The sequence below is a fragment of the Prosopis cineraria genome, unplaced genomic scaffold (assembly GCF_029017545.1).
Source record: "Prosopis cineraria cultivar Desert tree isolate PC_DT_omini unplaced genomic scaffold, ASM2901754v1 PC14, whole genome shotgun sequence".
Classification (NCBI taxonomy): domain Eukaryota; kingdom Viridiplantae; phylum Streptophyta; class Magnoliopsida; order Fabales; family Fabaceae; genus Prosopis; species Prosopis cineraria.
In genome coordinates, this window is record NW_026555345.1 from 14,579,025 (window position 1) to 14,594,128 (window position 15,104).

Genomic DNA, 15,104 nt, shown 5'->3' on the forward strand with positions numbered 1-15,104 from the left:
TAAACCTCAAGGGATTACCAAATTATAAAGTTTTATAAAGGGAATTTCTCAATTTCTTTCAAAGCAATCCCAATTTCAATAATTCAAATCTCAAATATCATATAATAAATTCATATCAGAGTTTTGAAAGTAAAGCAGAAGCTTGAAAATTATTTAGAACTCAAAATACTGAGTTTCAAAACCTAAAAATAGATTTTGTGTAGAAAATAATACGTGCGCTGTAGCTTACGGCATGTGCACCGTGGCGTGAGGCGTTATGCGCCACAGTGCATTGCATGAATTTGACAGCATCAGTGCTGTCATTTGACAGCATAAGGATCAAACTTTTGATGGGTCCCAAATTATCGTTTGACGTCCGATTGAGGTGGTTTGGGTGTCTACAAGGAGTTTCTCCTAGCTCTAACTAATGGCACTAGTTTCACACTCAAACTCATTTTCTATAAAAAGTTGGACACCAAATTCCATTTGACCTCTTTTTCATAAAATCTCACAAATGGGTGTCCTAACTCAAACACTCATGCCAATAGCTCACACCAATCATCCAACCATGCTCAATAGACTATTGTGAACTCATGCAACGCACCACACATAGTAAAAAAACACTTATATCACAAAATCACTATTCAACCCTGATTTTCACGAAATATAAAGGGGGAGAAAATGTTACACAAAATCATCAATTTCATTACAAATCTCTCAAAATATATATGCTCCTACTTGCACAAGTATTTTGGCCCTATCCATGGGTTTATAACCAAAACTCACTAACCCAGGGTGCAAAATACACTACATATATACAAAATCATGCAAGTAGTGCATAAATCATGTCAAATGATCCTAGTTGGTAACTACATTAATAAATATACATCAAAGTAACAAAATAGAGGCATATAGAGGATTACTCCATAATCCTAGGCCTCTGTATGTTTTCCCCGACTCGGATTTAGTGAGCTAGGTCCTGAAAATATTGAGAATTGAGGGCTGAGTACAACTACTCAGTAACTAAGTTTTATCTAACCCATACAGTTTCATATCAATTGCAAATAGATACAATTAAGTAAATAAGCACAAATAACAAATAACACTTAGCCACGTTTCACAAAGTTAGCAACAATGTGACCGGGTTTACCAAAACACACTTTATCATGTTATTTCATAAAACATAACAAAGGGTCGCAAAAATAACAACCATGCACCCTCAACACATGCTGGACCACAAAACTAACAACCATATAGCCGGACTTATATGCATGATCATATGTCAACCTTATATCCTCTTGTTACCTCCGATACGAAATCGGTGGCTTTGTCCTTTACGAACTAAGCCAGCCTTCCACTTTTGAAAAGCTACCGGGCCAGGGTAAACTCACTTATTTATGTAATCTGGTTTCCCCGAATACTAACAACCATGAGATGTCGTACCCTTAATCTAGCCTCTTCACGAACCATTAGAAACTAGTTAGGTTTAAGTCCCTCGTAGAACAAGTGGGGCAGTCCCAAATCAACTATGAGACAAAGACTACCTCTTGATTCTAACGATCAATGCCACAGCTAGTTCTCAATTCCAACGATCACTGCCAATACCACATGGATTTAAATCAATCTACTCCTCTCCCTAGGCGAACTCTCGTTAATGATCATGCTATACACATTTATTACATATTATTCATTTCAATAATTAATTCATGGCAATTAATCTCATATATCCATATTCAATTTCTCTACATAATCCACATAATACATCACAATTCTCTACCCATAATAACAAATCACAATCAATTTCATAAACAACAAAGGGTGGCATAATCAAGGTTTTCTTTCCAAAAACCATTTCACAAATCAAAAACTTTACCAATATGCATCATTAATTTAAATCATAATTCATATTTCACAAGTACAATTAACATTTAACCATAAAAGTTAAGTTTTTTCTAGTTACCTCAAACCTTTGAGAGCTCAAAAGTTTACCCCTCACTATACCAACTTCCCAAGCTTCTCCCAAGCTTGAATAGTGCCAAAATTGAACCTCACTACATCCATACCACAAGAATATCATCATTGTCTAAATCTTGAAAATTTATCAACACATAACTCTACACACTCTATTTTATCAACTCATAGTCACTACCCATTCATACCCAATGGGCTCTTTAGATTCCATTAATGCACATTATCACTAATAACACCTCAAACCATCATTAATGTACATAAACCTTTCCCAACTACCATATTTATGTTAATTTTCAAATATTAAATGCTCCTATAGACCAACCACTTCTAAAATCATCAATGTGATGTTTCAATACCTTAAACAACTCCCATTATACTCATTTTAACCAATGAAATCAGACCCATAATCTTATGGACTAAAGTCCATCTTCCAACTCAAACCCTACCATAAATCATCATAAACGAGGGAGAGAAAGGAAGAATAAGGCTTAGATTACCTACCTTGGATGTCTAGGAGCTTCAAAACGTCAATAATGGGAGCCAATAAGCATGCCTTAGTAGAACTCCAATATTCTCCTCACTTTCTTCCTCTTATCTCTTTTATTTTCTTGCATAGATGCGAACTGATTTATTAGGAATTTTGCCCGTACGCCACAACGCATGGCACAAAGGAGCTTGTTGTGTTCAAATTCATCTCTGTGCACCGCGACGAACTGACCACGCATCGCAGCATGTGGCACGAAGGACAATTCTTTACTTTTTCTTCCACTTTCCTTACCCGAGTAGCCCGCCATCAATCCGAAACCACTTATAGGGCTAAAATCACAACAATTACACCAAATTAAGTCTCTCTAGCCACACACCTCATTAACTCACTAATTACCATCATTAGGTAAATAAACCAGGGTTAAATTTTTTCGGATGTTATAAAATTACACTTCTACTAATTTAACTAATTAATAGTTCAAGAAAAATAGATAAAATGGATAATTTGATGAAAATATAAATAATAAAAATAAATCAAGAAAATAATGATGATGAAAACACAATCACTTGAAGCATTAGGGTTTTGGATTCACCCTATAGGTTGTTAATTTCTACCCTTTGAGTTGACTCTAATCAACTATAGTGACAACTATTCCTAAAATATCCTAATATCCTCCCGAACTATTAGTCCCTTTCTAATTAGTGTTGAATTCGTTCCCACGACATCCAAGCAACTAATTAAATTGTGAAGCTATAGTTTAAGTCACCACAAATTTCTAGAACTATCCCTAACCTAGTTATTTATGTTTATTTCTCTAGATTTAGGTTCTCTTTTCCAATTACAGTTCATTAAGATTATCTAAAGATTTGATTAAATGGTGGCCAGTCATTAAATCAATATAAAGAACAAGAGAAATAAATATAATTGGAAAAAGCAAATATATTCATAAATATAAATGAAAACAGTCAAAACAAAGAAAATAGAAAACTAGCTCCTTAATTGGGCTACATCTCTACCCTAATTGGGTAATTTAGAAACACATAATAAAATTAAATAACACATTCTAAAATTCCCAATCATGAAAAATGATCATAGAGAAAATTAAGGAGTAGAAAAGAAATAATTATAAATTATAGAACTCCTCAATGATCTCACTTTCAGCCTTCAAAATGCTTCTATGAGCTTCAAATATCTCAGAGAGATCTTGAGGTACTGAAATAAGTGATTGAATGACTCCCCTCTTGAAGGAGGGAGTATTTATAGTTAAAGTAGAGGCTTCACCTTTTTTTCTTTATCGATGTTGGACTCTAATATATATATATATATATATATTATTTTTTTGAATTGCCGTTTTTTCTTCTTTGAAAATCGCTTCCTGTACGTCATCTCACTATAATATTTGGTCTGTGTATATATATTTATATGCTTGTGGCAGTTGCTCCCTACATTTCCTTCCTTTTATATATATACATATATTTTCTTTTCCTTTCCTTATCTGCTTCAATCTTCTTATTCTTTGCTTCTTTATTATTTTTTCATAATCTTCCTGCACAATATAAAAAAAAAGATATGAGTAAATTTTATAGCAAAATTTCTTTTTATCTTATAATTAAGTGATAAGGGGAAAATATATAAATATTAATTAAATAGATACGAAATCTTAATAAATATAATCAAATCTAATCCAAAATCTATACCTATTTAATTATAAAATAATCACTTATCAAAAACCAAGAGAAAAAAGTTGTTACTTGTGCAGATAATAAAAATTATCAAACTAACAAAACCTCCAAATGGCCTAAAGATCAAGAGAAGACTTAGATTTATAAGTTTATTTTATTTGTTCTTCTCTTAGATTCATTTGTAAAGAAAACTAATGAGAGTTATCACATGTTTTGAAAATGGTAAGAATGCATCATATTAGAACTTATGTTAGGTTCATAAGCCCTTTAAACTTAAGTGTCAAATCTTTAGAATGCACCTTTATACAGGATAGGGTGGCACCCAAGTAAGTGATAAATTTGGTGACACTTAAAAACTTTTGAAAACTTAAAATAGTGCAATGCTTAAGAAGGAAGAAGATGAGAGACACTTAAAAACCCTAAACTTGGCCTATGTCTAGTCCTCAAGATCACACTTGAGATTTTTAACTAAATTCACAATCTTCAATGGGTGCTTGTCACCACAATACAACTCACAAGACTTAACTTATCTTGAATCAACCAACAAACCTTACTACAATCTAACAAGTTATTACAAACACTTAAAAGATATCTTTTCAAGATTTCAAATGTAGAAGATAAACTTTCATAGAAGACTCTCCTAAAGAGTAAATGAAATATAGTTGAAAGCATATAAAACTTGTAAGAGCTTTTTCACACTTCTTTTCAAGAAAGATGAACGAATACTAAATGTTTAAGTATAAATTGAAATATTTTTGAATGCTCAGATGATGACTAATTCACTCAGGGATTAAAAGTTCTAGTTCAGGCTTGAAATGAATCACATATATAATTTTAGTAGTTGATAGATCGTTGGAATAGTGTTTTTAGCCATTGGTGCTATTTCTTACGAATGACATGCTAAATCACACATGAAATTGCATTCAACTTATTCCAAATATGTGTATATGAAAAATTCTCCAATGAACCTCATGATCTCTTATGCATGGTTCTACATATGTGAATATGTACTCAGTTTTGTGTGCTAGAACTTATGTGTGAAGCTTCAGCTCTTACGCATGGTTTAACTCATATAAAACTATTATCTGTTCTGTCTGACAAATTTGCATGAAGCCACTATGCTCTCACATGTGAAATTTCTTACAAAAAGTAAGGCTCAGATCTGTGTGATAGAACTCATATGGGACCTTTTTGCCCTCACACATGAAATGGCTGGCAGAATGCTAAAGCTAATTCTTGTGAACAAAACTTGTGTGAAAGCAAAAAGCTATTGTGCGTGAAATAACCATCTCCAAACTTAGTCTATTTGGGAGGATAAATTATGCATGGATAACATCTTTACTCATACATGAAATAAAAGACAGTAAGGCTCAAAATAGTATGGGGACATTTCACACACAGAAATGTAATGTGTGAGCTTAGCATGAGATCACTTAAGACTCAATATAGCAATGTGTGATTGAGTAACAAGTGATAAATCGCACAAAGCTACTGTTAGCTCTCACGTGTAAGACTCAGTAATGAAACATAACTATAAAAAATTGCATGGATACCAGTGTGTATCTCACATTATTTTGCATACAAAAACAACATTTAATGCATCACATTACACAAGTAATAAATCATGCTTGAATCACTTCCTGACTCTTGTGCGATCCATCTATTAGTGTGCCCAACATGCTAATTCTCGTGAGCACCCAAGTAGAATCATGCGTGATTCTGCAGCCTACATAGAATTTAGCCATAATGATCTTTAACATGCTAGAAAGACATTACTTGTAACCTTAAGTATATTAAGATGAGTCTTAATGCATATAAATCAAACATATGAGGTATTCATTTGAATGATTATGAGAAGTGATTAAGCTATCAAAGTTTTCACAATGAATTTAAGAGAATTTAAATGAGTTATCCTAAAGTTCTTCATCTTCTCTTGATTCTTCATGCTCTTAAGGTTTTGTCTTCATCCATGATTCTTTATATTTGCACACAACAAATATATCTTCTCTTAGTTTTGTAATCATCAAAACATATGATCCAACACCTTGTTCATATCTCCAATCCACACTTGATCTAGTAAGGTCCACATGTGTTTTAGCTACCCTTTATGCATAATAAGACTTAATGGATTCAATTCAAACTTGAACTGGAATGAAACTTGCTTGAATTAGACATCAGAAGTTAGACACTACACTAGAGTCATTTCACACTTGAGCCAGATGGCAAGTAGCGTAGAGAAGTATCTTAGAGATGCTTTTGTGTTCCAATTCATACTTGAGTGAACATTGTGACCATGCTTGAATTATTCATGGTGTCAACTTGATGTTTACCTTAGTGACATTTCACTCTTGAGTTTAGATGATTCGTGCTTGAAATGTAGTTTGTCTTAGCAGCATTTAAGTCTAACTTAAAGAGCTTTAAAACTGAATAAGCCAAATAAAGCTTGTTTCAAAGAGTAGGTCAAGCATGGCTCTTCACACAGAGAAGCTAGGTGCTTTTGTATTTCTATGTCATGTTTCAACACTAAGTATACCCATGTGTGTTTTGTCAAACATAAAAGCCAGGAGCTTATACCATCAAAAACATGCTTGAACATATCATAGCCCCTCGCTTGATTTAGTTGAAGTGAACTAAAGGCCTTAGCCTTTATGCCATTCCATATATGGTAACCTCGAATTCATGCTTGAATTAGCATATGATAAGAGCATTAAATGCTTCACAGAAAAAGTGGCTTTTTTTTAGGTTCTTTATGTCTACACTTCTTCAACGTCTATAATCCTTTTTTCCTTAATGGTCTTAATAATCTTAAACTATATATAATACCTCCTTTAAGTGAGTGGGTAATGCAATCATTAAGCATTAAGTGTCATATTGCTAAAATTCAACTATCTTACATTATGTTCATGTAAAAATAGCTCTCAACTAGTTTATAAGAATTTATTATAATATCTACTCTTTTGATAGAGTTCTTTAAGAGTTCCTGAATAATTCCTATCGTCTTTTAAGAGAGAATCATTTAGAAAATACCTTCTACTTATCTTTAAGTGAATCAAATGTAGTGTTCCTATAATATCTTGAATTTGGGATTTATAGAAATTGATGTTAATAGGGATAAGTTACTAGGTTTATGTGTCATTAGGGTTTTGGAAGAGGGAATGTTGTTTTGACCCTTTCAGATGTTGAAGGGATAGATTAGAGTGGGAGAATACCGATGTGAAGTGTAACCTCTTCCCATATCAAACCATGGTCCTACCATAAATTTGACGTAAAAAGGGGTTAATTTAATCATCATATCAAACTATCAAACTGTACTCAAGGAAAATTAATTTGAAAATGCTTGAAACCAAGACTTCTTTATTAAAACTATTTGAAATCGAACACATGTATAAACAATGCATAGTAAAAGACATATACCTACATTCATCACTCCAAATATATGCTCTAAAGAAGAGAAATAAGGTCAAAAAATGGGACATGTGCCATGGCATGTGGCATAGAGCTACGAGCTCCCAATCGATGCCATATGCCATAGCATGTTCTGTCATGCTCTGCAACATATAATGACACATTTTCTAACATTTGACAGTTCACGAAAGTAAACTTTTGGCATGAACCATTTCTTCATACAATGTTCGATCAGAGTAATTCAAGCACCTATATGAAGCTTATTTCATAAGCTAATTAATGAAACAAGTTTAGACACAATTTAACGATCCGATCTAAATTTAGACACCCATGTGCAAACAGTTACTTTTCTTAAAAATTTCAAGCACCAAAGTGTTCAAATTGCACACTGTCTTATTAGGCTGTTTTGGGCTCAGAACCAAATCTAAAAGGACAAAACACACCTGATTAACCAATAATGTCAACATTTATAAACATAAATGAAAATTTGGCCATCCAATTACCCACTTACAAAATAAAGGGACTATTTTTCACAAACTTTCATATAAACATTCTCTTAGCCAAATATTTAAACAGTCACCACAAAATCATCACCATACATATAATCACTTATACATACTTATATAAAATATAATCCTAGCCCCAAATTTCTTACATCAATGATTGGACTAGAATGCACTAATTCCCCATAATTTCCGTATATACGTAATCATAACCAGCTCTTAGACCATTATTGCATTGTTCACCATATGTAATGCGCATTCACAACTACAAGGGTAAGAATCACATGATCACTATATTTCACATCTATTAATATGCACATGAGTCCTATGGCAACTTACATCATTTTACAAACATACAAGGGATAAATTCATTACACAAGCTCTGAAATCATGCAGCAATAGCGCAACTACACTGGTCCTGTGTCTTTTCCTTTGCTTGACTTACTACTATGTCTTGTAAAAATATAACCATTGGGTGAGATAAGAATCTCAGTAATAGAATAACTCGCTGTTACTAACTATTACAGGTAACTATAAGCAAGTATAGCATATATGTAGTTAAACAAAGCATATAACATAAATTTCCCCTCACAAAACCATTTTTACAACAAATCACCATGACTAGTATGATCAACAACCATCTGAACCTTTGTATCACCCCGATTGAAACCATAAGCTCTTAGTAGCCCAGTACACACTCATTAACCTGAACACACCCTCAATGATAGAATCACTCAGTCAAAGGTATTCTATTCCACTTTTGGACTATGGTTTCCCCCTATCATACACTAATGAGGGCATTATTACTCCAACACCGCATCACATAAATGCTAAGGAGCTCTGATCTCTGACATCACACCCTATATGGGCATTAAGGAGATAATCTCTAACACCGCACATTAATAGGCATTAAGAAGATGAAGTTCTCTAACACCACTCTATCGAGCATTAAGGAGAATAATGCCACATGGACTTCTCACTACTTTTCCCTATAGGAAAACTCCCACCCTCCTATGATCATGCTTTTGTACAAACCATATGTTTGTATATAGATTCATATGTATGTAAGCACATAATCATGTAGTTTCATAAATTCATATCTTTTAAAATTAATTTCATACATCAAACATTCACTTGTCAATTATGTATATTCTAAAACATTTTCATACAATAATATTCATACTCCCAAATAGTTACAATAGATAATCACAAAAAAAAAAAATTTATTTAGTTACCTTAACCCTTCTATCACAAGAAAGGTTACCTATGGATTTTCATAACAACTAATGCTTTTCTACATGCTTCCTTTCTTAAATTACACACGTAATATGATAATCTACACACAATTAGCACTATTTAATCAATTAATCAAATTGACCCTAAGCACTAATTATTAATCAAAACATATTCAGCCATTAATTCTCTTCCACTTAATCAAGTTAGGTTCATCACAACTCATTCACCACTTTCTATCACTTCTATTAATCCCAATTCACCTCTTTTTCAACTTCACTCTTGTTTTCCTTTAGTTTAGGGCTAATATAAGGTTACAAAATCAAAACTTTATCGTTTAACTCTAAATTAGTGGCAAAACCTTAATTTGATCCCAGAAAAGATCCCTAAATCCTAAACCCTAAACAAATCCCTTAAAATTTCCTAATTCAATTTCTCTATTACTTATACTAAGAAAAATTAGTGTAGAATTGAAGTTAAGGACAGTATGAAACTTACCCGATAAGCTATCAGTCATTTAAAATCCTAATCACTCATTAATTACTAATTTGCTCTTAGTTAGTAACTAGTTCCAGGATTAGAAAATCAGGATATTACAGTTCTTCCCTCCTTTTAAGAATTTCCTACCAAAATTCATAAAACACTTAAACACATACTTATGGAAATAGGTGGGGATACTATTGTCTCATCTTGTTCTCTATCTCTTAGGTAGCAATACCTGGAGCCATACCTTGCTAGAATATTATCACCAAGTAAATAGTCTTATTCCTCAGCTGCTTATCTTTCACATCTACGATTCGCTCTGGCTCAACTTTATAGGTGAAATTCTTTTAGAGCTCAATCTCTTCAATTCTATGACATAAAAGGGGTTTGGTTAGTACTTCTTGAGTTGTGACATATGGAATACATTGTGTACACCAAATAACTATGGCGACAATATAATTTGGTAGACAACTAGCCCAATCCTTTCTAAAATCTTGAAAGGACCAATGAATCTAGGAGTCAACTTCTTGGCTCTAATTGATCTCTTGATTTATGTCACTAGTGTAATCCTCAGAAATATGTGGTCACCCACTAAGAACTCTAACAGCCTTCTATACCTATCTGTATAACTCTTTTATCTACTTTGAGCCATTAACAACTTTTTCCTTATTAACTCAATCTTTTAAGTCATTTGGTCTACAATGTTTGGTCCTAACATACTCCTCTTGCTTAACTCTATCCTACATAAAGGTGATATATACTTCCTCCCATATAATACCTGATACAATGCAATCTGAATACTAGAGTGATAATTGTTAATATAAGCAAACTCAGCCAAAGGAAGATGGCTGTCTCAACTATCCTTCAACTCTAATACACAGGCTTTCAACATGTCTTCTAAAGTTTGAATAGTCCACTCTGTCTGACCATCCATTTAAGGATGATAAGCTATACTAAATCTTAAGTCAGTACCTATAGCTCATTGTAAAGCTAGCTAGACTCAGAGCTTTATAATTTAACTTCAAACTAGTCACAAAACCTTAATTTGATCCCAAAGAATCTTTTCATTACTAAAGGGTAAGAAATAAACCTTCTAAAATTTTCCAATTCAATTTCTCCATTACTTATACAAAGAGGAAATATTGTAGAATTGAAACTAAGGGCAGTGTAAAACTTACTCGATAAGGTATCAGTTAGAAACTTCTCCCAAAGCCTTAAGAATCCTTACCTTAGTTAAGATTTTCCCTCGTCTCCTCTCCTGATCACATTTCTCTTCCCATCCTCTCTATTTTCATGAGCTAGACATGTAGTTACCAACTAAATTATGTGCCGTGTGCCATCCTGGTGTAGGCAACATTAGCCATAGTACGTGGCACAATAAGGAAAATCCTCACTGCACGGACACACTTTATTTTGAAACACAATCCTTTTACTCGCATATGTTCATCCAACATTTCAAAATGTCAAAACATCAATTTACCATCTAAAATCCTAATCACTTATTAATTACTAATTTGCCCTCAATTAGCAACTAGTTTTAGGATTAAAAAATTATGATGTTATACTAAGTGAAGTATGTGAGCATGATGAGGAGTTTCCTCAATGTGCCATGTACCACGGCTAGTACTGGATATGGTATGGTGTATGGTGTAGAAATCTGATAGATAAAGACGTGAAGATGGAGAGAAAATAGAGAAAAGAGGCATGACAGAGTGGAGAGAAAGGGAGCTCCACTAGGGCAAGAGTTTTGGGAGCAAAGGCAATATTTTTGACTTGTTACTTATCGAGATAAGTCTCATACTACCTTAACCTCCAGTTCTATGCTAATTTCCTAGTTTAAACTATTGAGAAACTAAATTTGAAAGTTTTAAGGAGTTGATTTCTTATCCTATAGTAATAAAAAGGCTCTTTGAAGTTAAACTAGGACTTATTGATTGATTTGAGCTCAAACGATAAAGCTTTGATGTTATAGGCTCAAATTAACTAATTTTAAAAGGAGAAAATGGGTGAGAATTGAGAGTGAGCATTTTAATACTTGCAATGAGTGGTAATTGGGTGTAGTAAGTGGAGATGGACTCAGATAAAGGAAAAGAAAGTGTTTAGGTGTTTAATTGTTATGGTTGGCATTATTAGTTAATAAGATAATTGACTCTGGGTGCCCTTAATTGTATAGATTACTATGTACAATGTGTTAAGTAACAAGAGAAATTTTGTGTGAGCAAGTATATCATGGGTAACCTTTTTGAGAATAGAAGGGTTGAGGTAACAATATAGTTTGTTATGTTTATTAACTATTATAACTATGTAGAAGTAAATGTGTAATTGTGAATTCAATGTTTATAAGTTTTCTATGCATTGTAAATCTTGGCCCTTATGTGTGAATATATGGTGAGATAAGCATTTGGAGCTAAAGTTTAGTTGTGAACATATTGTAAATATGTCAGTGGTAAATATGAAGTGAATATATGTGATATTATGGTGAATATGGCTAGAGGAATGTTTTTGTGAAAAGTATATGTTTGTGGAAATGTGCTAATAGTAGGCCAAATCTTGATTCATGTGTTTAGGTATACTAGGTCCTTTTAGACTTAGTTCAAGGCCTAGCATATATAACATCCTAAATTTCTTAATCTCGTGATAAGTTGTTAATTAATGGTAAAGTGGTGATTAGTGTGGGATTAGATATTTGGATGATTACTTGATACTTTGACTCATTAGGATGTTAAATAAACTGACACAGGTGGAAGGATTGCATTTTAGGTTGAAGCAAGTGCCTAAAGAGAGAATTTTTCTCACTATGCACGTGCTGCAACTTATACTACATGCGCCACTGTGTATGGACTAGAAAGTGATGCTTAAGTCATTAAATTTTAGAAATTTCAGATGGAAGAAATCTGAAAACACACAAAAGGAGAGGAGAGAAAGTTGAGGTCTGCTAAGGCAAGCTATTTCAGAGTGGTAGAAGGTGCTTCTGACCAGTTACTTAGTGGATAAGCTATGTATAATGTAGCATCCTAAGTTTTCAAGTTAGGAATTAATAATGTTTTCAAGGGTATTTTTGTCAATTTAGATAAATTATTGATTAAGGATGTTTATAAGAGACTAATATAGTTTTTAGGATCTTTGGATAGCCTTAGAAGAAGGCTAGGTCAAAGTTTGAGCGAGTTATAGCATGGAAGGGAGTTTAAATTTTAGTGAAACTTTTTATGCCATGTGCTGCAGCTGGCGTATCAATGCACCGCAGCACATGCACAAAATTAGGATTTATCAATTGTAAAAACAGACCGAAAATGAAAGGAAGAAAGAAGGAAAAATAAGAGAGCATCGAAGGGAGCTTAAGTACTACTAGGGCACGATCATTAAACCACATTGAGAGCATTTGGAGCTTAAATAATCATTGAGTACGTTCCTCATTCCCTCTTATCCCTCTTTTATATGAGAATTCTGACTTTTAAGGCTATGGAGGCTTTGATCTTAATTACCTTAAGTTTAAATTGAACCCATTAGTTTATTAAGGTCTTGGGGAGTTAAATCAAGCCTCTAACCCTAAGTTTATGAATTTTATAGTGAATTGGAATTTTTAATGAGGGTTTGGACTAACCCTAGACATAATTTGGAGGTTTTAAGATAATGTGAGGAATTAGATGAGGATTTTAGTATGTTAGGATGTTTAATAGGATGGTTAGAGTATTTAGAAATGGTTTGTGTGGTTATATAAGGAATTTGAGTGTTATAAGTACTTAGAACCTAGTGAATTTAGGGTTTGTCTGAAGTGATAATTGATGATTGTCACTCAATTATGTAGATTGAATGTTGCTCAAGCTATATCGTATGTATAGAACGTGTAGAACTAATGTTGAGTCATGGTAACCCTTTTGTGTGACAAAAGGATTGAGATAATGGAATAATTTATATTGATTGATTATAGTGCTTAACTGTTTGTGAGTAGACAAATCCTCTTTTGAAAGCTTGGCATGTTGTGAAAGAGGATTTTCTTGTACATTAGAAGCTACTTTTGAAATGATAAAGAATTTTGAATCCTTATGTGAAAAGTAATAATTTTTTATAATTGTGAGATGTGTGGTAAGAATGAGCATGATCATGTTAGAGGGTAGGAGTTTTCCCATGGGAAGGAGTAGTGGAAGTTCATATGGCATGTATCTCCTTAGTGTCTAGTAAGGTACGGTGTTAGAGATTTTCTCCTCAGTATTCATGCAGGATACGATGTTGGAGAGTGGCGCTCCTTAGCATCAATGATGTGGTGTTGGAGTAATGACACCTTATTTCGTGTGCGATAGGGGGAGACCACAGTTTAGAAGTGGGATAGGATATCTTTGGCCAGGTGATCCTACCATTGAAGGCGAGCTCAGACCATTGTGAATGTGCACTTGGTTCAAGAGCCTATGGTTTCAGTCGGGGTGATATGGAGGATCAGATGGTAGATTAATCGTGCTAGTGGTAAATAATTTATGTTTATGAAAAAGAGTATATTGTAATATGCTAAAATTATATTTTGGTACTTAATAGCTTTACTTCTTTATGGTTATGCATGTTAATTAATATTAGTGAATTATTCTATTATCAAGATTATTATCTTACCTAGTGATTATATTTTACAGGTGAGGGCTCCAGTAGGTGCAAAGGGAAGGAAGGGGTGACTAAAGAGTAAAGAGCAATAGTTTTATAGCTCTTCCCTTTCCTTTTTAGGTTTGTAATAAATATACTATGTTATAATGCCATCTTAAAAATATGACATTGTTTTGGATATCAATTGTATGAATTTGAGATATCTGGGCATATCTTGGCCTAAGGTTGATGCTATTGTAAGTGAATGAGTGTGCTTGGCTAAGATATAATTACAAGTGATATATTTGAAGTGATTTATGTGTGTTAAGTTTTATCCACCCCTTTGTGTTGTTGTTAATTGGGGGTTAAGTGGTAATTTTGAGTATGAATACTTAATTATGTGATAGATTGGCTTGTTATGTTGTGTGTAATCCATTTGAGGTGGTCAAAGTGTTTTCGGGGCTAATGACATTTGGTATTATGAGTTAGACACCTTTAAATGTATTTTAAGGTGAAAACAAACTATTTTAGATTCGAGTGTCTATCTTTCTAATGGATGATTATTTAACTGTAAGGCTAGTGCCATTAGTTAAAGGGCTTAAAGAGCTTCATGTGGACACTTGAATCGCTCAAATCAAACAGTAGATGGTAAAATGATGTGCTTCAAAAGATTAAAGAGTTGTCATGATAGAAATTTACTGTCATGATAGTAGTTACGCTGCAGCACAAGTGGCCTTTGAGGACCTTTATGCCACCTACCATAGCGGGTATGGCTTGTGATGCAATAGATGGACC